This window comes from Manis javanica, chromosome 12 (assembly GCF_040802235.1).
Source record: "Manis javanica isolate MJ-LG chromosome 12, MJ_LKY, whole genome shotgun sequence".
Classification (NCBI taxonomy): domain Eukaryota; kingdom Metazoa; phylum Chordata; class Mammalia; order Pholidota; family Manidae; genus Manis; species Manis javanica.
In genome coordinates, this window is record NC_133167.1 from 82,621,500 (window position 1) to 82,649,494 (window position 27,995).

Genomic DNA, 27,995 nt, shown 5'->3' on the forward strand with positions numbered 1-27,995 from the left:
GATGCCAGTGATGTGTAGAAGGCTACTTTTTAGCTGACAAGGCTATATGTATATCTCCTTCCACTTGGCAATATAGAATGTATTAAAAAATGTATCAGGATAAAAAGAGGACAGCTCACTAAGGTTTTCTTTTTAGTGAAGAGCCCTTAGTCAAACTTCCCACGGTGTTCACATTGCATGTTTGTATGTTCAAACTGCTTTAACAAACACTTCTTTAGTGCCTGCCTCTTGGATAGTATCATGATGCCTAAAGTGAAAGTTCTCCTGGGAATCCTGATGTTTAGAATTGGGAAGTAAAAAAAAAAAAAAAGAGGGTGGTGTCAGTATGGGTCTTGGCTGATCTTGTAGAGTAACTGGTTATGAAGCGATGTATCTTCTCCTTTAAAATTCTAAAGAGCGTAAAGGCTTATTTAGTGAGCATCACGTGGACTTAAGGTGAAAGGTAAATACTTACATTTAATATGAATACAAACTCCTAGTTTCACCAGACATTCCTAAAGACCTTGATTGTAATATATGACAGTGTAGCCCTGAGTTTGGTTTAGGACCAAAGGGAGGAGAGGGTTTGTGAACATAAGCAAAGTAACCGTCTTAAACGCAGAAGAACCTGTCTTGTTGGTTAGGATCCAGGGACCTTATGACTACTGTGATAGAACCTGGTGGTTATGGGTGATATGGAATTTAATATTGGAGGCAAGGTTATTTGTTTTTTATGTACATTTGCAAGCAGTTTTTTATTCTTCATGATATTCTGGGTAAGTTAATAGTTTACTGAAAGGGGGTGCCGAGTTAGGAAAACTTCTTTGCCCAGAGTTCTCAGAACAAGTCAAGGTCTGATCACACATTTTTATTTCATTAAGGTGGCACTTTGACAGAACCTTTCTGGAAGCCAGTGTAATGCTTGTTGTTATAAATCATTGGCCCACAGTCGCACGACTTTTCCTCCCTGCAAGAAAGACTGGGAAATGCAGTTTTTTAACATTGCTTCTGAATAAAAAATTAGAGTTCTGATATTAAGCAGGAAGTTCCTGCTTAGCTGCCTAAGTTCCCCCCCAACCCCCCCACAGCTCACTTCTGTTTTCTTCCTAATACTCAGATGCAAGATTGGCAACATTCTTTTTCTTGACTGTGGTATAGCACGATTTTGTACTTTGTGCCCAAGTCTTTCTATCCAATGGAAGCGTCCTTCAGGTCATGCAGCTTTCGATCCCATTACCTTGCAGGAGCACCCTTGAATGAGCAAAATAATAAAAGGGTGTTGTGTGCTCTCTTGCTCTCTCCTCTTTTTTTGAATTCAGATTTTAGTGATCAGTTTTAACTATCTGTACAAACTGATTCATGCAGAAAAATATAATTATTAGAGGAAAAGGAACCCATAGACTGAAGACTTGGGTCCACTGAGAGTGGCAGAGGTTTTTTGCAAATAAGAATTGTGGCAGTTATCATAAGGGGACATGGATACTGAGAAGGCAAACGACAGGTAACCTTGCTGAAGGTTTATTTGACTTTTATGAAATAAACTTCTTTTAGTTTTCTGCTCTTAATCTACTTTTAAACACGTCATCTCGATATAGTTGACATAGATGGTTCTTTTAAGATAAAATCTCTCTGGTCTTCAAAGAGTGAGGCCCCATGCAGGCCCACTTATAGATGTTTATGCAAGAATTTACCCATGTCTCTTTAGAAAATAATTCCTGATTTGCCTCTAACAACATTGCAGGATATTGTGGGAATAAGTGTGGGTGAGGCCTTCACTTTCTATGCAGTTGCTGACTTTTGGAGGCTGCTTGGACCCTCTGGGTCATATTTTAATCCCTGATACCTGTGGATGGAAATCCTGGAATTCAGTGTCTGGGTGGGTTCATGAAAGATTTTGGTTGAATAAGTTAGGAAGGATGCTCACACGGACAAATCTAATTAGATGTCCCAATTTGTGGGCAGCCCAAAGTGCCGACTTCTGGCCTTGAACTTGGATGCCTTGGGTGGAGCTGGGGGAACTGCATTCCTACGTCTCCTGTAAGACTGTTTCCATGTGCTGGTCACCAGCTGTTTCTTGGCTTTCCCATCACTCGGACCCCTGGCATAATCATAAGACTCCTGGATATGGAGCTATCTTAAGGATAACACAATTTCATTTTGAAAGAAATGCAATGAATTTGAAGTGAATTGCCCCAAGGTGTCTATTGGAGAACCTGGCATGAGAGCCAGTTCCTTGTTGGTCTGCTGCTCTGTTCCAGTGCACTAAGTGCTCGGAGAAAAAAATTCTAAGCTTGGTGATTTTCTGTGTCCTCTGTTGCTCCTGATACTTAACAGACCTGAAATCTACTCGTGGATGTGTCAGGTTTTAGACTAGTAAGAGGCTCACTGATGGTGGAAATAATCGGGGAAGTGAGGTCTGGGTGGCAGTTTGAGGTAAGCAAGGCAAAGCGGGACGGGTTATTGTGGTGGGATGGAGGGGGTTGCTAGTTCAGATGACGTTCCCCCGGTGAGTGACTGGACCGAGGGCTCTTTTGTCTCTGTAGCTTACCAACAGACAAGCACAGTGGCGTGAATCAGCAAGTCAGAAGTGTTATTAGTCACGTGAATTCAGGCGCTTCCCATTGCTACAAGCATGATGTTTACACATCTTCCATTCTCTCCTCTATGAAGAGCTCATCATATGTAGTGATAGCATGTTTAGTCTCTGTATGGCTCAGTTAGGAGTATGCTTAGTCTAGTCCATGTGATGATTACATGCCATGTAAACTTATATATAACACAACCAGCCAAGAGGCTGTCTTTCCTTCGCCTATCCCTGATCCACTGAATTTCAGAAGATGGACCCAGGAACCGTTGTAGCAGGCTCACCAAGTGACTGTCACCTATCTGAAGTTGACGATTACTGCTAGAAGGGATATTCTTTAGGCAGTTCCCCTGGACTCTGGGATTGGCTATTCTGTGATTGGGCCTTGTATTATGCAGTGCCTAGGGTGACCATACGAAGCCACTACATAGACATTTCTTACCCTTTGTTGTGACCATGTTTCCAGATTCCACATCAGTCTGATAAAGGACTGTTTTTCTGTGATTTTGTTGTGAGCTTACTTACATGCAAAGTCTTATAAACATGTAATTCAAGTTTAGTTCTTTAATGTCAATATACTTTTTATTAAATAGAGAGAATTCTCTCAATCTAGATTTCCCCAGGAAGTCTACAACATGAAGACCTGAGGTCCAGACGGAGCCTCTGCCTCCTGGTGAGCCCTCGGTAAGGCATTGTCGGGATGGAGAGGTGAATAAGGGAAGCAGAGAGGGATGCTTCATCGAGGAAGGTGAGCAAGGACGTCAGTCAAATAGGTTTGTTTCATGACAGAATATAATTTAAGCCTAGTTCAGTTTCTTTTGAAAATGTCTTCCCTGTTCCCTACCTCTCTATACGGATACCACCAGAGGAAAGGAAAAAGCCCCATATACACAATGCTTCTCAAACTTTAATGTCCATATGAATCACCTGACAATCTAGTAAAAGGCAGATTCGGATTCAGTCGGGGTGGGGCATCGATTCTCCAAGTGTGTTCCTTGGAAGAACAACTTCGGCCTCAGCAGTACTATAAGAACTGTAAATTCTAGGGCCTCACCTGATCTACTGAATTTCAGAAGATGGACCCAGGACCCGTTGTAGCAGGCTCACCAAGTGACTATCACCTATCTGAAGTTGACAATTACTGCTAGAGAGGATATTCTTTAGGGATTTCCCCTGGACTCTGGGATTGGCTATTCCCTGATTGGGCCTAGTTGATTTTTAGCAACTGAAACATGTGGGCAGAGATGTTACTTTTGGCCTGACTGGCTGTGAATGACCAGCATGTTAACTGGCACTATTAAAGAATATATATTTGGTCCTTCACCACTCTCTCTCTCTCATGGAATCATGAACATCAGCAGCACAGTTAGACGTTATTATACGGCAATTCTGTAATCTAGAAAAGAGAGACTGTAGAGGAAACTAAATTATAACAATTCACAAGAAAACATTCTTGCAGATTTTTAGTGGATTACAATTACCTGGGCTTCTCATCTTTGTATCAGCTGAGTCCCAATTCATAGATATATTCGGTTGTATTAATAGCCATTGTTGCCTAGATTCTACAATTACATGGTTCTGATGGACACAAACATGCCGAGCACTGCCATCACTATTGCGGGAAGAAAAAAATTTTATACTGGGGATCAGATTTTCTCAGAATTTGATTATCCTAAGGTATTTGCAAAAGATGAATGTTACCTCTTATCATGTATGAACGGGTATAACTTTTAATCTCTGAAAGTTTTGTTGACTTTCTCCAAACGATATAGCTAAGAAATGCACATTGTACATTGCTGTTATTTGTCAAGTTGTGTACAAGGCCTCTAATTCAGATTTTCCACTGTGAGGTTTTCATCTTGTAGAAAGGATCCATTTGTTTTGTGAATCTCTATAAAGCGCCGAGGAGAGTTCAAATTTATAAGCACATTCAGCACATGCTCCAAAGAGGGATATTTGGGTATGATTTAGATGTGAATATATTATGTTTTTTCCAGCAAACATACTTTAAATATAAATAAAAACTCCAGTTAAAATGTAAGGATAATGCATATCATACAGAATTCACATAAAATGGTGCAATTTCATAACCTTTCCAGAAGCAATGCAGTGTGCCTTCAACTCTTATTTACAGCTTTTGGAAATATACCCATTTTATGCAGAAAATTGGAAAGAAACAGATGTTTATTTCTAAGCTAGAATTTTGGAGGCCAACAATTAAAATAAACATGTCTCTGCCAAATCTTGAACTAAATTAAAAAATTTAGCATGTTAATGAAAGTGTACTTAAAACTAAATTTGTCAAGGAAATACATTTGCTTTGCATTACTGGTTTTAATTACTCTGAAAAGGCTTTTATTTTTATGGAACACTGAAGATTTTTTAAAGTTTCAAACAATTCATTGGAGAATTGCAGCATTTAGAATGAGTTATGAATGCCTTGCTTAAATGTATAGACTATTAGCACAGTTGATGAGCTTATAGGGAGATGTTAAAGCAACCACTATCTTACAGTTTAAAGCAACCATTATCTTATAGTTTAACGTCCATATTCCCAGGGGTCTACAAGAAATTGGTCTGTGGACTTAAAATAGATAAACCTTCATGAGGATATATGTAGCATTGTCTTCTTTCCTGTTCATTTGTTCTCTTTTTTAGGCATCTGTGTTTTGAGACATCGTCAATGAATTATTCTCAAATGTTTGTCTTCTTGCCTTATTGCCGCAGAAGAAAAGACAAAGATTAACTCCTTGTTTTAGTAACTCTATGCTCTTGCTCTGTTTCTACATGGTTGCCTAACTAATATGTTTTAAACACCTCTCCCATAATTCTTTTTTTACATTTAATGTTTCTTTTTTCTTCAGCTTTCTTGAGGTCTAATTGACAAAATTGTATATATTTAAAGTGATGATTTGATAGAGATATATGTTGTGAAACAGCTACCACAATCAATTTAAATAACACAAACATCACCTCACAGTTTCCTTTTTTTCTTTTATTGCGGTGAGAACGCTTAAGACCTGTCAGCAAGTTTCAAGCATATAATACAATTTATTAACTGATATCACCATGCTATACATGAGATCCTTAGAACTTAATCACATTCCTCTCATCACTGAAAGTTGGTACCCTGACCAACGTTTCCCCATTTCTGCCAACCCCAGACCCTGGCAACCACCAGTCTACTGTTTCTACAAGTTCAGCCTTTTTTTCTCTTCTAAGATTCCACATACAAGTGATAGCATACAGTATTTTTCTTTAACTTTCTGGCTTATTTCATGTAGCATTAAGCCCTTCAGGTTCATCCATGTTGTTACAAATGGCAAGTTTTCCTTCTTTTTTATGGGTGAGTAATGTTCCGTTGTGCCTGCATATGTATATACACATGCACACACACACACACACACACGCACGTGTGCTCTTTAGTCATTCACCTGGACACTTAGGTTGTTTCCATGGCTGGGCTATTGTGAATAATGTTGCATTGAACATGGGGGTACAGCTACCTCTTCAAGATGCTGATTTCTTTTCTTTTGGATATACATCCAAAAGTTGGATTTCTGGATCACATGGCAATTTTTATTTTTAATTTTTTGAGGAACCTCCATGCATTTTTCCATAGGGGCTGCAATAATTTTTATTCCCACCAACAGTGCACACAGGTTCCCTTTACTCCACATCCTCACCAACATTTGTTCCTTAGCTCTTTGATAAGAAACATCCTAATAAGCATGAGATGATATCTCATTGTGGTTTTATTTACATTTGCTTGATGACCAGTGATGTTGAGCACCTGCTCATGTATTGTTGGCTATGTGTATGTCATCTTTGGAAAAATACCTATCCACTTCATCTGTTCATTTTTTAATCTGGTGGTTTTTCTGACACTGAGTTGTATGAGTTGCTAGTATATTTTGGATATACCCCCTTATCTGATGAGTGGTTTGCAAATATTTTCTCCCATTCTGTAGGTTGCTGTTTCATTTTTTTTAAATTTTATTTTGGTATCATTAATCTACAATTACATGAAGGACATTATGTTCACTAGGCTCCCCACCTCACCAAGTCCCCCCCACATACCCGTTCACAGTCACTGTCCATCAACATAGTAAGATGCTGTAAAATCACTACTTGTCTTCTCTGTGTTGCACAGCCCTCCCCATGCCACCCCCACTATACATGTTAATTGTAATGCCCCTTTTCTTTTTTCCCGCCCTTATCCCTCCCTTCCCACCTGTCCTCCCCAGTCCCTTTCCCTTTGGTCATAACTGTTAGTCCATTCTTGGGTTCTGTGCTTCTGCTGCTGTTTTGTTCCTTCAGTTTTCTTTTGTTCTTATACTCCACATATGAGTGAAATCATTTGGTACTTGTCTTTCTCTGCCTGGCTTATTTCACTGAGCATAATACCCTCTAGCTCCATCCATGTTGTTGCAAATGGTAGGATCTGTTTTTTTCTTATAGATGAGTAATATTCCATCGTGTATATGTACCACATCTTCTTTATCCATTCATCTATTGATGGACGTTTAGGTTGCTTCCATATCTTGGCTATTGTAAATAGTGCAGCGATAGACATAGGGGTACATCTGTCTTTTTCAAACTGGAGTGCTGCATTCTTAGGATAAATTCCTAGAAGTGGAATTCCTGGGTCAAATGGTATTTCTATTTTGAGCATTTTGAGGAACCTCCATACTGCTTTCCACAATGGTTGAACTAATTTACATTCTCACCAGCAGTGTAGGAGGGTTCCCCTTTCTCCACAGCCTTGCCAACATTTGTTGTTGTTTGTCTTTTGGATGGTAGTCATCCTTACTGGTGTGAGATGATATCTCATTGTGGTTTTAATTTGCTTTTCTCTGATGACAAGCGATGTGGAGCATCTTTTCATGTGTCTGTTGGCCATCTGAATTTCTTCTTTAGAGAACTGTCTATTCAGCTCCTCTGCCCATTTTTTAATTGGATTATTTGCTTTTTGTTTGTTGAGGTGTGTGAGCTCTTTATATATTTTGGATGTCAACCCTTTGTCGGATCTGTCATTTATGAATATATTCTCCCATACTGTAGGATACCTTTTTTGTTCTATTGATGGTGTCCTTTGCTGTACAGAAGCTTTTCAGCTTGATATAGTCCCATTTGTTCATTTTTGCTTTTGTTTCCCTTGCCTGGGGAGATATGTTCAAGAAGCAGTCACTCATGTTTATGGCTAAGAGATTTTTGCCTATGTTTTTTTCTAAGAGTTTTATGGTTTCATGACTTACATTCAAGTCTGTGATCCATTTCGAATTTACTTTTGTGTATGGGGTTAGACAGTGATCCAGTTTCTTTCCCTTACATTTAGCTGTCCAGTTTTGCCAGCACCATCTGTTGAAGAGACTGTCATTTCCCCATTGTATGTCCATGGCCCCTTTATTGAATATTAATTGACCATATATGTTTGGGTTAATGTCTGGAGTCTCTATTCTGTTCCATTGGTCTGTGGCTCTGTTCTTGTGCCAGTACCAAATTGTCTTGATTACTATGGCTTTATAGTAGAGCTTGAAGTTGGGGAGTGAGATCCCCCCTACTTTATTCTTCTTTCTCAGGATTGCTTTGGCTATTCGGGGTCTTTGGTGTTTCCATATGAATTTTTGAACTATTTGTTCCAGTTCATTGAAGAATGCTGTTGGTAATTTGATAGGGATTACATCGAATCTGTATATTGCTTTGGGCAGGATGGCCATTTTGATGATGTTAATTCTTCCTAGGCAGGAGCATGGGATGAGTTTCCATTTGTTAGTGACCTCTTTAATTTCTCTTAAGAGTGTCTTATAGTTTTCAGAGTATAGGTCTTTCACTTCCTTGGTTAGGTTTATTCCTAGGTATTTTATTCTTTTTGATGCTGTTGTGAATGGAATTGTCTTCCTGATTTCTCTTTCTATTAGTTTATTGTTAGTGTATAGGAAAGCCACAGATTTCTGTGTGTTAATTTTGTATCCTGCAACTTTGCTGAATTCCAATATTAGCTCTAGTAGTTTTGGAGTGGAGTCTTTAGGGTTTTTTATGTACAGTATCATGTCATCTGCAAATAGTGACAGTTTAACTTCTTCTTTACCAATTTGGATTGGTTGTATTTCTTTGTTTTGTCTAATTGCCGTGGCTAGGACCTCCAGTACTATGTTGAATAACAGTGGGGAGAGTGAGCATCCCTGTATTGTTCCCGATCTCAGAGGAAAAGCTTTCAGCTTCTCGCTGTTTAGTATGATGTTGGCTGCGGGTTTATCATATATGGCCTTTATTATGTTGAGGTACTTGCTCTCTATACCCATTTTGTTGAGAGTTTTTATCATGAATGGATGTTGAATTTTGTCAAATGCTTTTTCAGCATCAATGGAGATGATCATGTGGTTTTTGTCTTTCTTTTTGTTGATGTGGTGGATGATGCTGATGGATTTTTGAATGTTGTACCATCCTTGCATCCCTGGGATGAATCCTACTTGGTCATGGTGTATGATCCTTTTGATGTATTTTTGAATTCGATTTGCTAATATTTTGTTGAGTATTTTTGCATCTACATTCATCAGGGATATTAGTCTGTAGTTTTCTTTTTTGGTGGGGTCTTTGCCTGGTTTTGGTATTAGGGTGATGTTGGCTTCATAGAATGAGTTTGGGAGTATCCCTTCCTCTTCTATTTTTTGGAAAACTTTGAGGAGAATGGGTATTATGTCTTCTCTGTATGTCTGATAAAATTCCCAGGTAAATCCATCTGGTCCGGGGGTTTTGTTCTTTGGTAGTTTTTTGATTACCGCTTCAATTTCGTTGCTGGTAATTGTTCTGTTTAGATTTTCTGTTTCTTTCTGGGTCAGTCTTGGAAGGTTGTATTTTTCTAGGAACTTGTCCATTTCTCCTAGGTTTCCCAGCTTGTTAGCATATAGGTTTTCTTAGTACTCTCTAATAATTCTTTGTATTTCTTTGGGGTCCGTCGTGATTTTTCCTTTCTCGTTTCTGATTCTGTTGATGTGTGTTGATTCTCTTTTCGTCTTAATAAGTCTGGCTAGAGGCTTATCTATGTGTCCCGGCCCGCAGGACGAACTTGGAGTGTGCCGGAGACGCCTGCAGAAATGAGACAAGCAAGAGACACAAAGAATGACCAGCAAGACAGGATGTCTGATCAAGCTGGCGAAGTTTATTGTTTACAGGCTCAATTTATACAAGTAGCAAGTAAGGGGTGGGTCAGGAGATAATTGGACCTTAGGTGGCGCTGGCGGGGAGGTGTTTTCACACATCCTCAAGGTCTCCCTATTTTCAGAGTGAGGAGTCTTGGCCCATCTTCAAGGACAAGATATGTTTTTGTGAGCCGATAACTTCCAAGGACTGCACCGGTTGCTCTCAAGCTTGTGCTTTCTCATGCTGCGTTCAGACGTGGGGGAAGGGACATAGCCCCGGCTCCCAACATCTATGTTGTTGATTTTCTTAAGAACCGGTTGCTGTTTCACTTTATGATTGTTACCTTTGCTGTGCAATTGAGTTTTAGTTTGATATAGTGTATTTGTCTCTTTTTGCTTTTGTTGCCTATGCTTTTGATGTCAAATCCAAGAAGTCATTGCCAAGACTGATGTCAACGAGCTTTTTCCCTTATGTTTTCTTCTAGGAGTTTTATGGTTTCAGGTTTTACATTGAAGCCCCTAATACATCAAGTTAATTTTTGTGTATGGTGTAAGATAGGGATTCAGTTTCATACTATTGCATGCGGATATCGATTTTCCCCGCACCAGTTACATAATAGACTGTCCTTTTCCCTTGTGTTTCCTTAGGACCTCAGTTGAAGATTTGATGACACTATATATATCCCACAGTATTCTTTTATTTACACTTTCATTGATCCATACTTGCTCTGCTGGGATTCAAGGGCCTCGGTTTACTATGTCCACCTTACTTTAATGAATCTGCAACTCTTCCTAATTATCATTCTTCTGCTTCAACCAGTCTGATGACGACTTTCTTTCCAACAACACATGTTAGGTTCCTGCAAAGTAGCTTCTGGGATTAGTTGACCTTTCTTCCTAGAGGGGAGGTCACCAAATATGACTGTTGCTACATAGAGAGGAAAGCAACCCTATCTGAAAGCTGTTTTAGGAATTCTACCATGTAAATGTTTTAACTAGAAAACTTTTCAATTTAACCAATTTATTGGATTTTCTTCCAGTAATATTATGTCCTTTTTAAACAAAAATTGCTAAACACAATTCTGTCCTTTCCTGATAATTTAGGGTGGTGACATTTTACACAAAATATATAATTTGTCATATAGTGATTTCTACTAGACAGGTAACGTATTAAGGACTGTATTAAATGGATGTGGACGGTGTCTTTTTTTAAATATATTCTGTTTTAATTTTTAAAAATTATTTTCTCTGTTATTCTCAGTTATGTCCTTATTGCTGAATCTGTCTCTAACTAGAAATACTTTCATTTCTAATATAATTTTTCAGTTTTTGGTAAGGTGATAAAATTTCCAAAGATTTTTAAATCTACAACTCAGAGTTTGAATAAGGTCCAGGGAACTAGCTTATGAATAAAGTACAAGAGTTGATGGTGCTATTTATTTTGTCTACCTGCATGCCTTTATTATTTACTTGCTTCTGAATTCTTGTCTCTGGTGTGGATAATACAGAATAGTATTAAATAACTTCCAAGTAAGTGGAACATTTTTGTTATTTGAATGGCAAGGGTATGGTGGTGTAAGCTGTGTGCATAACTGACATTTTCAGGTGAAACCTCAAATGTTGATTTATTTATTGGCCTTGTAATCGAAATTCCCATCACATTTGAAAGCTCACTATTGACATTCATGACTCTTTTGACTGATTAGAAAAACTAATATGATTCCTTCTCTCAACTAAGGTTCTGATTACTTTTCACTGTATCCTAAGTAGATACATATTTCTGATTCACTGTTTTATGATAAAGCCTTAAGGTATTTTAAACCAAAATTGCGCATGTATTTCACAGAACACAAAGCTAGCTACCTGAGGAGGGCAGTTTTCAAAAGAATGTGTCGACTCTGAAAATGTCTCTTTGCTCTTTCTGGCTTTGTCTTCTCCCTGCCCCTCGCCCCCCTCTTTTCCCCATCTTGCCACTGTAGGACAAGAAGTGTGAGGAAAGTTGGAAAATAGTAATTTATGGAGAAAGCCTGTGTTCCATGCTTTATGAAAGTAAATTGTAGAAAATTAATGTTGTGACAAGATGATTTTATTTTGATGAATAAAATCATTGAAAAGCTACACAGCCCCACTGTTTCTCGGCTGAGAGAATTTTTTTTCTCTCTATTCTGCATTTGTATTCTTGGCTTCCTGCCCAATTAGTCTTTACCAAAGAGGGATAATTAGGGAGATAGGATTTAGACCTACCTCTTGAACAATACAAATACCACCCATTTTTCCACTTGTTAATTCTATGTATACTAATATTCTGTGCTTTCGGAAAGAAAACCACATGCTTTTGTGATTCCTACTTAATAAGGGGGATAACCAAATGCTAAAAGAAAACTGTATTTAAACAGCTTTATGGGCTCCAAATAACAACGTCCAGAAGAAGAGCAATTGGTTGCTCCATGTTTGATGATTGAGTTCATGTACCTCTTCTGGGCTAAATTAGGTTTACAAACTTTTATGTCTTTTCAAATTAGCACGAAAACAGTAAATTAAAATAAAAAATTCACCTTTAAATATAGTGAGCATCTTATATGGGGCATATTGTCACATGGTTATGGATATTTAGTAAAAGATCTCCTTCCTCATTTTCCAGTTTCCTTTACTCCCTCCGCACAAAAACAGAGAAAGACAAATGCAATATGGTCTCACTTCTATGTGAAATCTAAGCCCCCACCTCAACCACAAAAAAATCCCACAGAAAAGCCTGAATCATAGATAGAAGAGACTGGTGGTTGCAAGAGGTGGGGAATGTGGGGTGGGTGAAATGGGTGAAGGTGGTCAAAAGGTACAAACTTCCAGTTAGAAGATGTAAGGTCCAGGGATGTAATGCACAGTGCAGTGACTTTGGTTAATAATACTGTATTGCATATTTGAAAGTTGCTAAGAGAGATCTTAAAAGTTTTCATCAGAAGAAAGAAAAATTTACTATGCAAAGTGATAGATATTACCTGGACTTTGGTGATCATCTTGCAGTATTTGCAAATACCCAGTCATGATGTTGTACATCTGACTCTAATATAATGTTATGTAGCCATTATATCTCAACAATAAAAAATCGATTGTTACAAGTTTCTTAGGTGTGCTTCCACAGTTTCTTTATGCATGTACAAGTTCAAACATAGACTCTTACTTTGTTCTTTTTTAAAAAGTGTAGCATATTTTACAAATATTTTCCCCCTTGACACAGTATACCATGAAGTTATTTCTACATACATACAAAGAAGATCATCATGTTTTATAGCTGTATGATGTTCTGTTGCCCTGAAGTGTACTGTAATATATACTGAATAATTAATTACCTTATTTATGGATATTTGATTGTTCATAATCTTTTGCTATTTTAAACTATATTGCAAAGAATAATGTTATACATATACAATTTTATAATGTAGGATAAATTCCCCAAATCAGAATTACTTGATCAGACTATATAACTTTTCATGAGTATTGCCAAATTGCTGTCTGTAGGGTTTGAGCTAAGTTCGTCTTATCAGGCGTATATGAGATTGTACGTCCTCTCTCAGCCTTGCCAACAGTGTGCGCTATTAACCTTTGAAATTTTGCCAACATTATAAATTAATAAATAATATACTGGTGAACTTTTAGTTTAAATTATGAGTGATGAACATATTTACACATATTTAAGCAGTAAATTTCCAGTAAACTTTCTATTTTCCCTTGTATTTTTTTCTCAGTCTTTTTATTATTGATTTCCATAAGTTTTCTATACATGATACCTTCTTCTGTGATGTAAAGTGAAAATGTGTTGAATTATATCACTTCTGTTTTGACTTTAATAGTAACCTTTTCTTTGTTATTTCTATGAATAAGTGGTTGATCTTTAATATATCTGTCCTTTATGGCTTCTGGAGTTTTAGTCATAGTTACAAAGGGCTTCCTCACTCCTTGATTGTAAAGGAATTCTATTTTGGGGGTACTTTTATTTTTAATATTTAAATCTGTGAATCATTTGGGGTTCTGTCATAATGCAGTTTTTTCCTTTAAATGGCTTCTTACTCATTGAGCAATCTAAACTTTTCTCACTGAAGTAAGATGCTACTTTCCTTACGCACTGAATTCCTCTGTACGTGCTGTCTTAATTTTGGGTTTTCCATTCTACGTCATTGGTTAGTCTGTTAATTTATATGCCAGTACTCACTCATACTTGGGCTTTGTGATATGTTTAAGACCTAGAATTCCTAAACTGCCTTTAATACGTGAAATTGCTAAACTGTCTGCTTTTCTACTTAAGAGTTTTTCTGGATATTTTTTATTTCTTTATTTTTTCCTTTGTAAATTTCCAGACGGACTTGTTTCATTCCAACTGTTGGTATTTTTATTAGGATTGTGTTATATTTTCAAAATAAAGAAAATTGCCATATTTGTGCTGAAATGTTTTCTCATGATCATGATATTACTTTGCCATTTATCCAAGTTTTTAAGCTATCCTCTGATAGTGCTTTGAATGATCGTATAAGTCTCCCACATTTCTTATCCACTTTATCCTTTGGTATTTTATCTTTTTTTGGTATCCGTGTTACTGATTTTATATGTTGCTTTCTAATCTTACTATCTTACTTGGGATTTTCATTGTTTGTAGTGGTTTTTCAGTGAACTATTGAGTATTATCCAGGAATATTACCATGGCTTCTCCAAAAATGATTCTTTTATTTTTCCTTTCCAATTTGTATAGCTCTAATTTGGCTATCGCTCGCTTATCTAATTGCTTTGGGTTGTACCTAGATATCAGCTTTAAATAATATCAGTGACGATGGGCATCTTTGTCTTATTTCTGACTTATGGGGACGTTTCTAGTATTTGCCCTAAAACACAATGATGGCTTTTAGTCTGTGTTGGATATATGGTTCATTTTGTTAAGGATGTACCCTCTGTGGAGTAAGAGAGGTGTAGCTGGACATGTGAGTACCTCCTTAAGACATGCATTTCTCAGCCCAGCTTGCACGTACGTGTGGTCATGTGATAATTAGTGGCTACGTTCTTGCCAATGTAATGTAAGTGAAAGTGATACGTGCCGTCTCTTCCACGCCCATTCTTTCCCCTTGTTGCTGGGAGGAAACCAGAAATGGTAGCAAACCTGGACTCCATCAGGCTACTTTTCTACTTCTCTGCTTCAAACTGTACCCAGGGGGGTTTCTGCACCATCCCTGAGCACTGCCATATTCCCTCTCACTTTCATACACGGTGAGGTGTTGGGGTGGTGATATCTTCTACTTTTACTGTGGGTTCCTTTCTCTCCATGATCCTGTATTTTTGCTGGTATTTTCCAAGAATTGTCACTCTATTTATTGAACTGCATTCTTCAGTTTATTTTCTCTTTATGTGTTTCTTCTCACTTGTGCTGAACCTCTATGCTATTGGCAATGAAGTTTAGCATAAACATAGTTTTAGCACTTCAGGATACCACATGAGTGAGAAAATATTGTCACCACTATCTTTGGAACTTTGCCATGGAAGGGCCAACTTACTATTCTGTGAATTTCTTACAACTATTCTATATAAAATGTCCAATCTCAGGTGCTTTGGCAGCTTATACAAGTTTGTGAGATATGTACGTTTATCTTTCCAAGTTTGCTGAAAACATATGGTTAAAATATTTTTTCTTTTTATCTTGTTGATTTTGTGTAATATCCAGGAAGTGGAGAATTTTCTTCTGATGCCATATTCATGCTAGAAGATGAAGATTCATACTTGATTTTGTTCATTGCATTCGTTTTTTTATTGCACTGATGACCCTGTGTGTAGTTAAAAATGAGACAGGCATCATTAACAGGTGTTAAATTAGCCACGGTTTAGAATGGTAGGGGGAGAAGCATATTCAAACTTTTCTCCTCTTGTGATCTTGAATCCTGCTGACTATTGTCTCTCTCATTTTTGGTAAGTTTTCTGCATTCACGGACTGTTTTGTTATTGTGTGACCATATAATGCTTGAATGCAGGGTTCTGTGTGAGAAAAGTGCTCCTTGGTCTGTCTTCATTATGACTAAGCATTTCATGTATCCTGGTTAGGAAATAACGTATCTCAGGATGCAAAGTGCTTTTTATCTGTATCTCTGGGTGGACCCGTCACTCTCTTTCTCTAATCACTTTGCCTAGAGCTAGTCCCCCAAATTAAGGAAGTCTTGAGCTCTTTCTTGTCAGTTGCTAACTTTCCAATAGAGCTAAGAGATTCAAGTTTGCAAAAGTAGTAACTGCAGATATGTGATGTTAATTGCAGATATGATACTCCAGAGACGAAACTGCTGGTTCCACCATGCACAGAATAATTGTGACCTTGGTCTGTGTGTGTGTGTGTGTGTGTGTGTGTGTGTGTGTTTCCCTCTAAATATGTGTCAGGTCCTTTTGTTAAGGATCCTTGTAAATGTTTAAATTCTGTAAATAAAAGTATTTTATTTGGGCATGTTTTTGTCTCTGCATTTTCCTTTTACATGTTACATGTCATTTATGATGATAAAAAAACAAAGTGTTCCTACTAAGTTTATGTAAGGATGAATATATGCAAATTAATTAAGGAGTCATTTAATATAAAATTTAAGATTTAAGACCATGGTAAAGTCTGGAATTGTAAATAGTTGTATTATTAAGTATGATAAAGTTACAGAATAAAGACCTATAAAATATGTAATAATAGATATAGAAACAAGGTGATACAAAGGTGCATGCACACAGATCTAGGCCAGAGATTGACTAGTGCTAATTAAAAAAAAAAGTGACAAATATAATTGAGATAAAACATCCATGATTGGAAAAAGAGAAGGTCTACCTATTCAATTCAGAGTTCACTTAGTTACTTGGACTACTGTCAAATTGTTTGTAAAAGTACAGAGCAGCCTTCTAACAGGTGTGGGAATGATAATCTTACATAAATCTCTGAAACAATTTTAATACACTTGAATCAAGAAAATAATAAGTGCACGATAGCCTTCTATTTGAATTCATTTTTAACAGTGCAATTTCTTGTTAACTTTTGTGTTCTGAATTTAATTGTTTTTGGTAAGATTTAAAAAATTCATTATTGAACCAAATGGCACCATAATTACCTTTAGGGAAGGAGCTGTATTTGGAGGGAAAATACTGGATAAGCCATTTGGGATGAGATGAGAGAGATTTTAAAAATAGCCTCTGCAAAAGATGAAGTTGTTCAGTATGACAAGATGGGAAGTGTTTATTTTGAACTACTATCAGGCATGAGATTAGAGGTTCAAGGTAACACTTGAATCCTTGCTGGATTCCTAAGGATAGGGATATTTTAGCTGACATCTGAGTTACCATTTTATGTAAATAATGTCTCAAAGCTATAGATATTTAGAATTTTACTTTTTAAAAATATAGAGGAATAATTGACAAATACATATAGACGGTGATTTTGATTTTCTTAGTAAATACGTAAAATTAATTGTTCTCAAAACCAGGGGAAATTGTGATCTGGTGACAGCGGTGTGGCTGAAATCTGCATGAATACCCCCAGGCGGATGTTTGAATGTTCAGATGCTTGGAACCTGACAGATAATTTTGTAAATCCCCAATGCCCAGTAATAGAGGGGAAGTTTGAGTCGAGTTTGCGCTCTCAGGAGATTCTCTTCAAGTGTGTCTACCAATGGTTGCTACTATTGAACACCATTCACTAATCCCCTTGGGCCGCCGTTTGGATTTTGTATTTTACTTTTTAGTGAACTTTTATTTTCTTGCTTTTTTGCTTCATTTTTAGTTGCAGAATGCTAGCCAAGTCATAGTCACACATCACACATGTTAATTTCTAGTTTACTCTCATTTCTTTCCCAATTGAATAGAGACACAATGTGGTCAGTTACCCTCGGATGTGCAACTGGATTTTATGTTAGCTAGGTCTTAGCAATATGTGCTTACTCACAGTTACCTTATTTCTAAGGATCTCAAAGTTGTTTTTTCATGTTGTTTCAGTATCCAAACATTCCTTTTCAGAGAAGAGTGTGTGAAGAATAATTTTTACACTGTAGAATTTGCCTCTACTTACAAATTCTTTACCAAGTAGTCCTTAGTAACATATATTACCCTTTGTTAAAATACAGTGTCCCTTATTTCTAGGTTTTCCTCTAAGTTTAGAGAGTTTCACTGAAATACTTAGGAGACTTTTGTGTAACCATGTACAGTACAAAAAATGTGTAGTCTTTAGGGGGGAGTCTTAAAAGTAGCAACCTTTATCAAAGAGTAGTGCTATAAGCTGAAGATCATACATCAAGGCACTATCAAGTCTATCATTTAAGGTGTGTCCTACTTAATGTATTTAGAAAGTGGTAGAGCTGGAACAAAGTAAAGAGTCTTTTCATTTTGTGGATCAAAGTAAATAAAGCTCTGAGCAGCAAAATTACTTGCTCAAGGTAATACTGATAGTTGGTGGCTGAACTAGTAATAGAAATCGCAACGTTGCTTTCTCTATTTTCTTTCTGTTCTGTCATTATGAGGTTCTTAAAGGAAAGGTGTGGATAAAAAAAAGTAAGTGTTGATGGTATAAAACATATGGGATTGGGTTAACATTGGGTGACCGGGAGGGGAGAAAAAGGTTAACGGAGGACACGTAGGGAGGGCAGCGATGGTGAGGGTCTGTCACTTCAAATGTCCCTGCTCTAATCTTACAAAGTGGTAACACCCACTGAGTGGCTTGGGGCACACACAATTTCCATGAAAACAAACTACATCCTCCAGTGCTATTCGAAAAGGATCTACAGCTTCATATTTATTACCCTAAAAGATGGGATTTATTTTTAGAGAGTAAAGAAAATTCAAAACAAGTAATTCGATTTTTTACTGATAACTGTCATTTTTATGCCCCAAAGTGACACAACACAGCATAAGGGAAATACAACGATGTCTTTGTTGTTACTGTTCATGATAATATTTTTATAACAATCCCTGAGATACCCAAGATTATCCTAAATTGGTGAAAAACTGTAGTTGGGAATTAGTGCTTTGGAAACAGACTGCCATGGTTACCATACTTAATACTTCTTTAAGTCATGAGTGTGTATGTGTAGAGTTAGACATCTTTTTATATTCTGGTTTGGTTAACATGTTAGATTTCTTTTCTGTCACTCAGAGAAATAAAAATTTCTCCAGTGTCCTAAAAACAAGATTGTTTACATTTCTTTCATCTAGTGGATATTTGCTGCAAGGAATCATTTTTTGTTAAGGAGTGAGAGTCAGAAAACAATGTATGCATTATGAATGAGAGTCTACATCCTGTCTTTTCCTTAGCATATGCTTCAAATCATGTGCAACCAGACTAGGGGACGATATATGGTGTGTGGAATGTGGTTTCCTCTGTGTCAGGCATGCTTCTTACAGTAATCCTTTAATGCACTCATAGCCACCCAGGGCAGTTAAAGACCTAAGCTTCTGCATGCTTTACAGCGGAAAACATTCATTCCCACAAATACCGCGCACTCTGGGTAAACCCTGAATGTTTGCAGCAGGATTTTTGTGCTGTCCCCAACTCGCCTTTTTCTGTGATAAAGTCTTTGTGCACAATGGCTTTTTTTTTTTCTCTTGACACTCACAAATAATTACAGTGGAGAAACAAACTTAAGAAATATCCAGCTGGAATTGTTTATTAGAGAGCCATAGAAGTTTAAGAATTGAAACCTTTCCTATTGAGGTAACATTCATTCAGAATATTCCAGAATGGTTAGTCTAAATCAAGAAAAAAACGAGTCAGTGAAGTGACAAGTAACAAAAGTGAAACCATCTCTAACATGGAAAAATATTTGTATAGTGAGATTTTTTCATGTATTTATATGTAAGGGTTGAGAGTATTTGTTTTTAATGTAGATTCTCGTTACATCTATTGGGTCATTTAGAAAGCTCTGGTTGTGAATATCACTTGGATATTCCTACCAGTGGTCCCTAAAGCCCTTGGTTAATGTACAGTTGTCATTTATGTGAATGTGATCTGGGTAAAACATTCATCACACCAGTGGATGACCTGATTTGATACATTGTCCCTGACTGGTAGGGGGTTCTTTTTCCCATGGCCCTATATTCCCTTCTAAACCTGAAACTTGGGCAAACTTATGTCTACTGTGACCTGTCCTTCAGATCATTTCAGAAAAATATCCTTCTTTTAATATCACATTAATATGCCAGGTTTTTTCCTATCAGAGAAATAATAATGTCTCTAGTATCTTAAAATCATATTATTTACATTCTTTAATTTTACTGTCATTTGCTGTGAAGGATCATTTTAAGCGATGAGAGAAATACTCAGAAAATTAAACCAGGTACAGAAGGTAATTTCTAGTTCTACATTTCTTGTCTGCAACTGTGTTTCTATTCATTTTATTTTATCATTTGGAAGCTACATGATCTTCACAGAAGATTTCAAGATTGAGATCTGGAAAAGAAAGAGTTAAGTCCTGAATTGAGAAGGAAGAGAGGGGTGTTTTGTTGGTCAACCCTATTATCTTAGAATTCCTAAATATAGATTTTTGAAAGCACAAAATTGCCTCAGTTACTTTTCAGGAAGGTCCTCTTTATAGTACTTTCACTACTTTTTTCCTTTTTGAAATTGCATTCAAGTGTCTTGTAAGTAAGTAGTGACATAAAGGAGGACGTGCCCTCTTCCAGGGCATTAACACTGGAAGATGAACCACAGTCCTGCATAATGCGTGTCCAAAAAGAAGAAAAGGAAATTTATCTGAAGAGGTGACCATATGGTGAGTGTATGTGTGAATGTCCAGTCTCTGGGCTGTGATTTTTAAGTGAATACAATTTTTTTTTTGTTAGTTAGGTTTAGGTCCTGATTTTTGGCATGATATAGGAAGAGAATGAGGGTCTTAGCATACGCTTGGCTTTCTTCAATCCTGTGCAATGTTATAACTTGTGGGGAGCATAGACATTGTGTTCTGTGGGGGCCCAAGGTTCTGTGTGAGTGTGATGGCAGAAAGGGCTTTCAAAAATGCATGCTTAATCAAAGACCAACATTTCTACCTTCTCCCTTCTGGATTTTCCTTCAATGTTTTGTCTACATGTCTATTGAGGCATCTATCAAATTAAATTTTCTACATATAACTGTCTTTCCATATCAGATGCTCCTCCTAGCTTTAAAACTTGTTTATTTTCCTACTGCTAGTGATGGCGGAGCGCCTGACACATAGTAGGGACATGGTATAAATGTTTGAGTGGGTATGTGAATAATTAATTGATGACCTCGTTAAACCTTTAGTTTTTCTCTCATTGAAGAGAAAGTCAATGCTATGAAAATGGCCATTCAGGACATGAAAGAAGGTGGAGATAAAGGAAGGAAGGAAAGATGTAGTGCTTACAGAAGTTAGACGCAGGCCTGATGCATTGGAATACTTTTCTCATCACCCTTATTTAGCTTATGGCTTGCTTGACAATTTGTCAATTAAATTTATTCCTTTAACCTCACAGAGGAGAGGGGTGCCTCATGGGTAAATAGAGGCAGTGCCCGTGGCTCATCTTTACGGGCAGATTTCCTTATTTTGATGGATGGAGCTATGGATGCAGAATTGATGAAGGAAAGCCAGGGGTTCTGTCTGCTCCACCAATCACATACGACTAGAAATGGCACCCAGACAGCAATCTGTGAAGCAAGCAACAAGAGTGCCGCCGTCTGTGCCTGCTGCGGACGTCTGGCACCCAGGGGTACCAGGTTTGGTGTAAGTGGGGCTTCTGTTCAGGAAACCTCACCAGTTTTTTTTTTTTTCCTGAAAAGTAGATTCTGGCTTTGTTTCTGCATACTTGTGCGGGAATGAAAATGTCTCATGATTGCAAATTTGTTTATTGTACCAGAAGTTGTAATGCTGTGTGTGAACACTGGCTCCCGCTTTTGACAAAGTCATGTGAGCCTTTTTCTTTTTGACAGTTTTTAGGTCTAAATATAGGAGTAACTCCTAAATCATCTTCCCTCCTTTAACATGCATGCATTTAAGTAGTCAAGTATTGGTAGTGTCTATAAAATAAATATTAAACATGACCATCTTCTCTTTTATTCTTTGTGGTATTCTCCTGTGTGAGAGTACCACCTCTTATCAAATCACCCTGTTCCCTTGTCTCTCTCCTTCTGACAAATGTCATATTTTTCTTTCCAGGAAGAAATATATACTCATATATATATTTATATGAATATATATTTAATACAACTATATTTATACCTTTCTTCTCTCCTCTTCATTTTCATTTTAATATTGAAACTCAAGCAGTGAATTTCCCTTCCAATTTTTTCTCACTTTTCCCACTATCTGTGATGTTCTTTATTCTGCCTGGGCATATGTGGACATTTTTCTTTTGCCCTTTATTCCTTCTAAACCAGGGAGTCAGTCCTCTTGTTTCTCTGCCTACACATCTAATATTTCTATTATTGCTTTTCAAGTTATAGTGGAAAAGTGACTTTGAACAAATCCCTTAAAATCATTTTAAAAAACTGTTAATTTTGAAATAATTTTAGATTTATGGAAATGTTATAGTGCAACATTCCTGTATACCTTTTGCCCAAAATCCCCTAAAACTAGTATCTTATAAATCTTATAAAATCACAGTACATCTATCAAAACTAAGAAATCAACATTGGAACAAAGCTACTAAACTACAGACTTACCCATAGTTCATCAGGTTACCCTCTAATCTTAGTATCAGTGTTTACATCCTTAAAATGGGTGTAATATCATCTACCTTGTAAAGTGTATGTGTGGAGCAGAGAGAACGTAGGTGAAATCCCTGTAGCATGCGCGCGCAGACCTGTAACTCCGGCGGGTGCGCAGTAGCGGCAGGCACCGCCCCCGCCGTATTCAGGAGTCAGTAGCGTCGCGAGCGTCCTCTGGAGTAGCTGCTCCCGCGGCTGTGTCCGTGCTGAGGTCTGCGGTCCCTGTCCTGGCACATCCTGCCCGCCGTCCCGTCCAGTTCCGCCACCTCCAGCCTGGTGCCGTCGGGCGGCGCGACCTGGACCCCCGCCGCCGTCGCCGCGGGGCAGAGGCGCAGGAGCAGCTCGTCCGCCGCCGCGCGTGGGGCCGCCTGTCCCCTGCCGACCGTCTCGCCAAGGGCGTGGAGAGCTGGCCGGGAGGCGGTTTTCGCCGCCGCGGACCTGCAGCGGAGCGTCCAGAGCGGGCTCCGCTTCAGGGGTGAAGACGACAGCGACAACTCTACGGGCCAGAAGTTACGTGGCCGCGGGGTGCGGCGCGGCCCGGACGGGGCGCGGGGACCCCTGCCTCCCCCTGCGAGCGCGGCGGACCCGTGAGGGAGTCGGCTGTGCGAGTGGCTCGGCGGGCGGCCGACGCGGGTGGGGTCCTGGCGGGGCCCAGCCGAGGCCGCAGGCGGAGGGGCCTGGCCGGGCCGCGCACACGGGGAGGCCGGCGGGCGTCTTGCCGCGTGTGCAGTGTTTCGGCGGCGGCCTCGAGGGCCCTGCGAGCTGAAGGGCGGGTGGGACCCGTGGCGCGGCGGCGGGGGAGAGGCCGCCGGAGGCAGCAGCTTCAGAATGAACAATTTGTTTCATGAGCCACCAGTCGTACTTTTGATTTGGGGTTACCGTTTCAATTTCCTTGCTGGTCATTGGTCTGTTCAGATTTTCTGTTTCTTCCTGGGTCAGCCTTGGAAGGTTGTATTTTTCTAAAAAGTTGACCATTTCTTCTAGGTTGTCCAGTTTGTTACCATATAATTTTTCATAGTATTCTCCAATAAATCTTCATATTTCTGTGGTATCAGTAGTGATTTTTCCTTTCTCATTTCTGATTCTGTTTATGTGTGTAGACTCTCTGGATAGGGGTTTATCTATTTTGTTTATTTTCTTGAAGAACCAGCTCCTGCTTTCATTGATTCTCTCTATTGTTTTATTCTTCTCGATTTTATTTATTTCTGCTCTAATCTTTATTATGTCCCTCTTTCTGCTGACTTTGGGCCTCATTTGTTCTTCTTTTTGTAGTTTAGATAATTGTGAGGTTAGACTGTTCATACGGGATTGTTGTTCTTTCCTGAGGTAGGGCCCGTATTGCAATATACTTCCCTCTTAGCACCGCCTTTGCTGCGTCCCACAGATTTTGCGTTGTCGAATTATTGTTGTCATTTGTTTCCATGTATTGCTTGATTTTGGTCATTGATCTATTGGTTATTTAGGAGAATGTTGTTAAGCCTCCATGTGATTGTAGACTTTTTCGTCATCTTTGTGTAATTTATTTCTAGTTCAATAGCCTTGTGGTCTGAGAAGCTGGTTGGTACAATTTCAATGTTTTTGAATTTACTGAGGCTCTTTTGTGCCCTAGTATATGATCTGTTCTTGAAAATGTTCCATGTGCACTTGAGAAGAATGTGTATCCTGCTGCTTTTGAGTGGAGAGTTCTATAGATGTCTGTAAGGTCCATCTGTTCTAACGTGTTGTTCAATGCCTCTGTCTCCTTACTTATTTTCTGTCTGGTTCATCTGTTCTTTGCAGTCAGTGGAGTGTTGAAGTCTCCTAAAAGAATGCATTGCAGTCTATTTCACCTTTTAATTCTCTTAGTATTTGTTTCACATATGTAGGTACTCCTGTGTTTGGTGCATAGATATTTATAATGGTTATATCCTGTTGTCAGGTTGACCCCTTTATCATTATATCATGTCTGTCCTTGTCTCTTGTGACTTTCTTTGCTTTAAAGTCTATTTTGTCCAAGACAAGTACTGCAACACCTGCTTTTTTCTCCCTATTAGTTGCGTGAAATATCTTTTTCCATCCCTTCAGTTTTAGTCTGTGTATGTGTTTGGGTTTGAAGTGAGTCTCTTGTAGGCAGCCTACAGATGGGTCTTGTTCTTTTATCCATTCAGTGACTCTATGTCTATTCATTGGTGCATTCAGACCATTTACATTTAGGGTGATTATCCATAGGTATGTACTTATTGCCATTGCAGGCTTTAGATGCGTGGTTACAAAAGGTTCAGGGGTACCTTCCTTACTAAGAATCTAACTTAACTCACTTATGTGTGCTATTACAAACACAATCTAAAGGTTGTTCTTTTCCTCCTCATTCTTTATATATTAAGTATGATATTCTCTACTCTTTATCTATCCCTTTTTGTTACCTCTGGTGACAGCTGTTTAACCTTAGAAACACTTCCATCTATAGCAGTCCCTCCAAAATACACTGTAGAGATGGTTGGTGGGAGCTAAATTCTCTCAGCTTTTGCTTATCTGGAAATTGTTTAATCCCTCCTTCAAATTTAAATGATAATCTTTTTCTTTAAAGGTTTTATTAAGTTATTACAATTATTATTTTTTTGTATGATTAATCTACAATTACATGAGCGACATTATGTTTACTAGACTCCCCCCATCAACAAGTCCCCCCCCACATACCCTATTACAGTCAGTGTCCATCAGCGTAATAAATGCTATAGAATCACTACTTGTCTTGTGTTGTACAGCCTTCCCCATATTCCCCCTACATTATGTCTGTTAATAGTAATGCCCCCTTTTTTCCCCTTATCCCTCCCTTCCCACCAATCCTCCCCAGTCCCTATCCCTTTTGGTAACTGTTAGCCCATTCTTGGGTTCTGTGAGTGTGCTGCTGTTTTGCTCCTTCAGTTTTCTTTTTCTTTGTTCTTATACTCCACAGATGAGTGAAATCATTTGGTACTTGTTTTTGTCTGCCTGACTCATTTCACTGAGCATAATACCCTCTAATTCCATCTATGTTGTTACAAATGGTAGGATTTGTTTTCTTCTTATGGCTGAAAAATATTGCATTGTGTCTATGTACCACATCTTCTTTGTCCATTCATCTACGGATGAACACTTAGGTTGCTTCCATTTCTTGGCTATTGTAAATAGTGCTGCAATAAACAATGGGGTGCATATGTCTTTTTCAAACTCGGCTGCTGCATTCCTAGGGTAAATTCCTAGGAGTGGAATTCCTGGTTCAAATGGTATTTCTATTTTGAGCTTTTTGAGGAACCTCCATACTGCTTTCCACAATGGTTGAACTAGTTTACATTCTCGCCAGGCTCACTTGTTCATTTTTCCTTTTGTTTCCCTTGCTTGGGGAGATATGTTCATGAAGAAGTTGCTCTTGTTTATGTCCAAGAGAGTTTTTCCTATGTTTTATTCTAAGAGTTTTATGGTTTCATGACTTACATTCAGGACTTTCTTTAATCCATTTTGAGTTTACTTTTGTGTATGGGTTAGACAATAATCCAGTTTCATTCTCTTACATGTAGGTGTCCAGTTTGCCAACAACAGCTGTTGAAGAGGCTGTCATTTCCCCATTGTGTATCCATGGCTCCTTTCTCATATATAGATTGACCGTATATGCTTCAGTTAATATCTGGAATCTCAATTCTGTTCCTCTGGTCTATGGGTCTGTTCCTGGGCCAGTACAAAATTGTCTTGATTACTGTGGTTTGTAGTAGAGCTTGAAGTTGGGAAGGGAGATCCCCCCTGCTTTATTCTTCCTTCTCAGGATTGCTTTGGCTAGTCTGGGTCTTTTGGTGGTTCCATATGAATTTTTGAACTATTTGTTCCAGTTTGTTGAGTAATGGTGTTGGTATTTTGAAAGTGATTTCATTGAATCTGTAGATTGTTTTAGGCAGGATGGCCATTATGACAATATTAATTCTTCCTACCCAAGAGTATGGGATGAGTTTCCATTTATTAGGGTCCTCGTTAATTTCTTGTAAGAGTGTCTTGTAGTTTTCAGGGTACAGGTCTTTCACTTCCTTGGTTAGGTTTATTCCTATGTAGTTTATTATTTGTCATGCAATTGTGTATGGAATTGTTTTCCTGATTTCTCTTTCTTCTAGTTCATCGTTAGTGTACAGGAATGCAACAGATTTCTGTGTATTCATATTGTTTCCTGCAACTTTGGTGAATTCAGATATCAGTTCTTGTAGTTTTGGAGTGGATCCGTTTGGGTTTTTTATGTACAATATCATGTCATCTGTAAACAGGAAGAGTTTGACTTCTTTCTTGCCAATCTGGATGCCTTTTATTTCTTTGTGTTGTCTGATTGCCATGGCTAGGACCTCCCAAACTGTGTTGAATAAAAGTGGGGAGAGTGGCCATCCTTGTCTTGTTACCGATCTTGGAGGAAATGCTTTCAGCTTCTCACTGTCAAGTATGATGTTGGCTGTGGGTTTGTCATAAATGGCCTGTATTATGTTGAGGTACTTGCCCTCTATACCCATTTTGTTGAGAGTTTTTATCATGAATGAATGTTGAATTTTGTTGAATGTTTTTTCAGCATTTGTGGAGATGATCATGTGGTTTTTGTCCTCCTTTTTGTTGATGTGGTGGGTGATGTTTATGGATTTTCTAATACTGTACCATCCTTGCATCCCTTGAATAAATCCTAGTTGTTCATGATGAATGACCTTTTTGATGTATTTTTGAATTCTGTTTGCTAATATTTTGTTGAGTATTTTTGCATGTATGTTCGTCAGGGATATTGGTCGTTAATTTTCTTTGTTTGTGGTATATTAGGGTGATGCCAGCATTATCGAATGAGTTTGGAAGTATTCCTTCCTCTTCTACTTTTTGGAAAAGTTTAAGGGGGATGGGAATTAGATCTTCACTAAATGTTTGATAAAATTCAGAGGTGAAGCCATCTGGTTCAGGGATTTTGTTCTTAGGTAGTTTTTTGATTACCAGTTCAATTTTGTTTCTAGTAATTGGTCTGTTCAGATTTTCTGTTCTTTCTGGGATAGCCTTGGATGGTTGTATTTTTCTAGAAAGTTGTTCATTTCTTCTAGGTTATCCAGTTTGTTAGCATATAATTTTTCAAAGTGTTCTCTAATAATTCTTTGTATTTCTGTGATGTCCATAGTGATTTTTTCTTCTCATTTCTGCTTCTGTTTTCTGTGTGCAGACTCTCTTTTTTTCTTGATTAGTCTGGCTAGGGGTTTATCTACTTTGTTTATTTTCTCAAAGAACCAGCTCCTGCTTTCATTGATTCTTTGTGTTGTTTTATTCTTCTCGATTGTATTTATTCCTGCTCTCATCTTTCTTATGTTCGTTCCTTCTTCTGCTGACTTTGGGCCTCATTTGTTCTTCTTTTTCTAGATTTGTTAACTGTGAGTTTAGACTGCTCATATGGGATTGTTGTTCTTTCCTCAGGTAGGCCTGTATTGCAATATACCTCCCTCTTAGCACCGGCTTGTCTGTGTCCCACAGATTTTGCGTTGTTGAATTATTGTTGTTATTTGTCTCCATATATTGCTTGATCTCTGTTTTTATTTGCACATTGATCCATTGGTTATTAGGAGCATGTTGT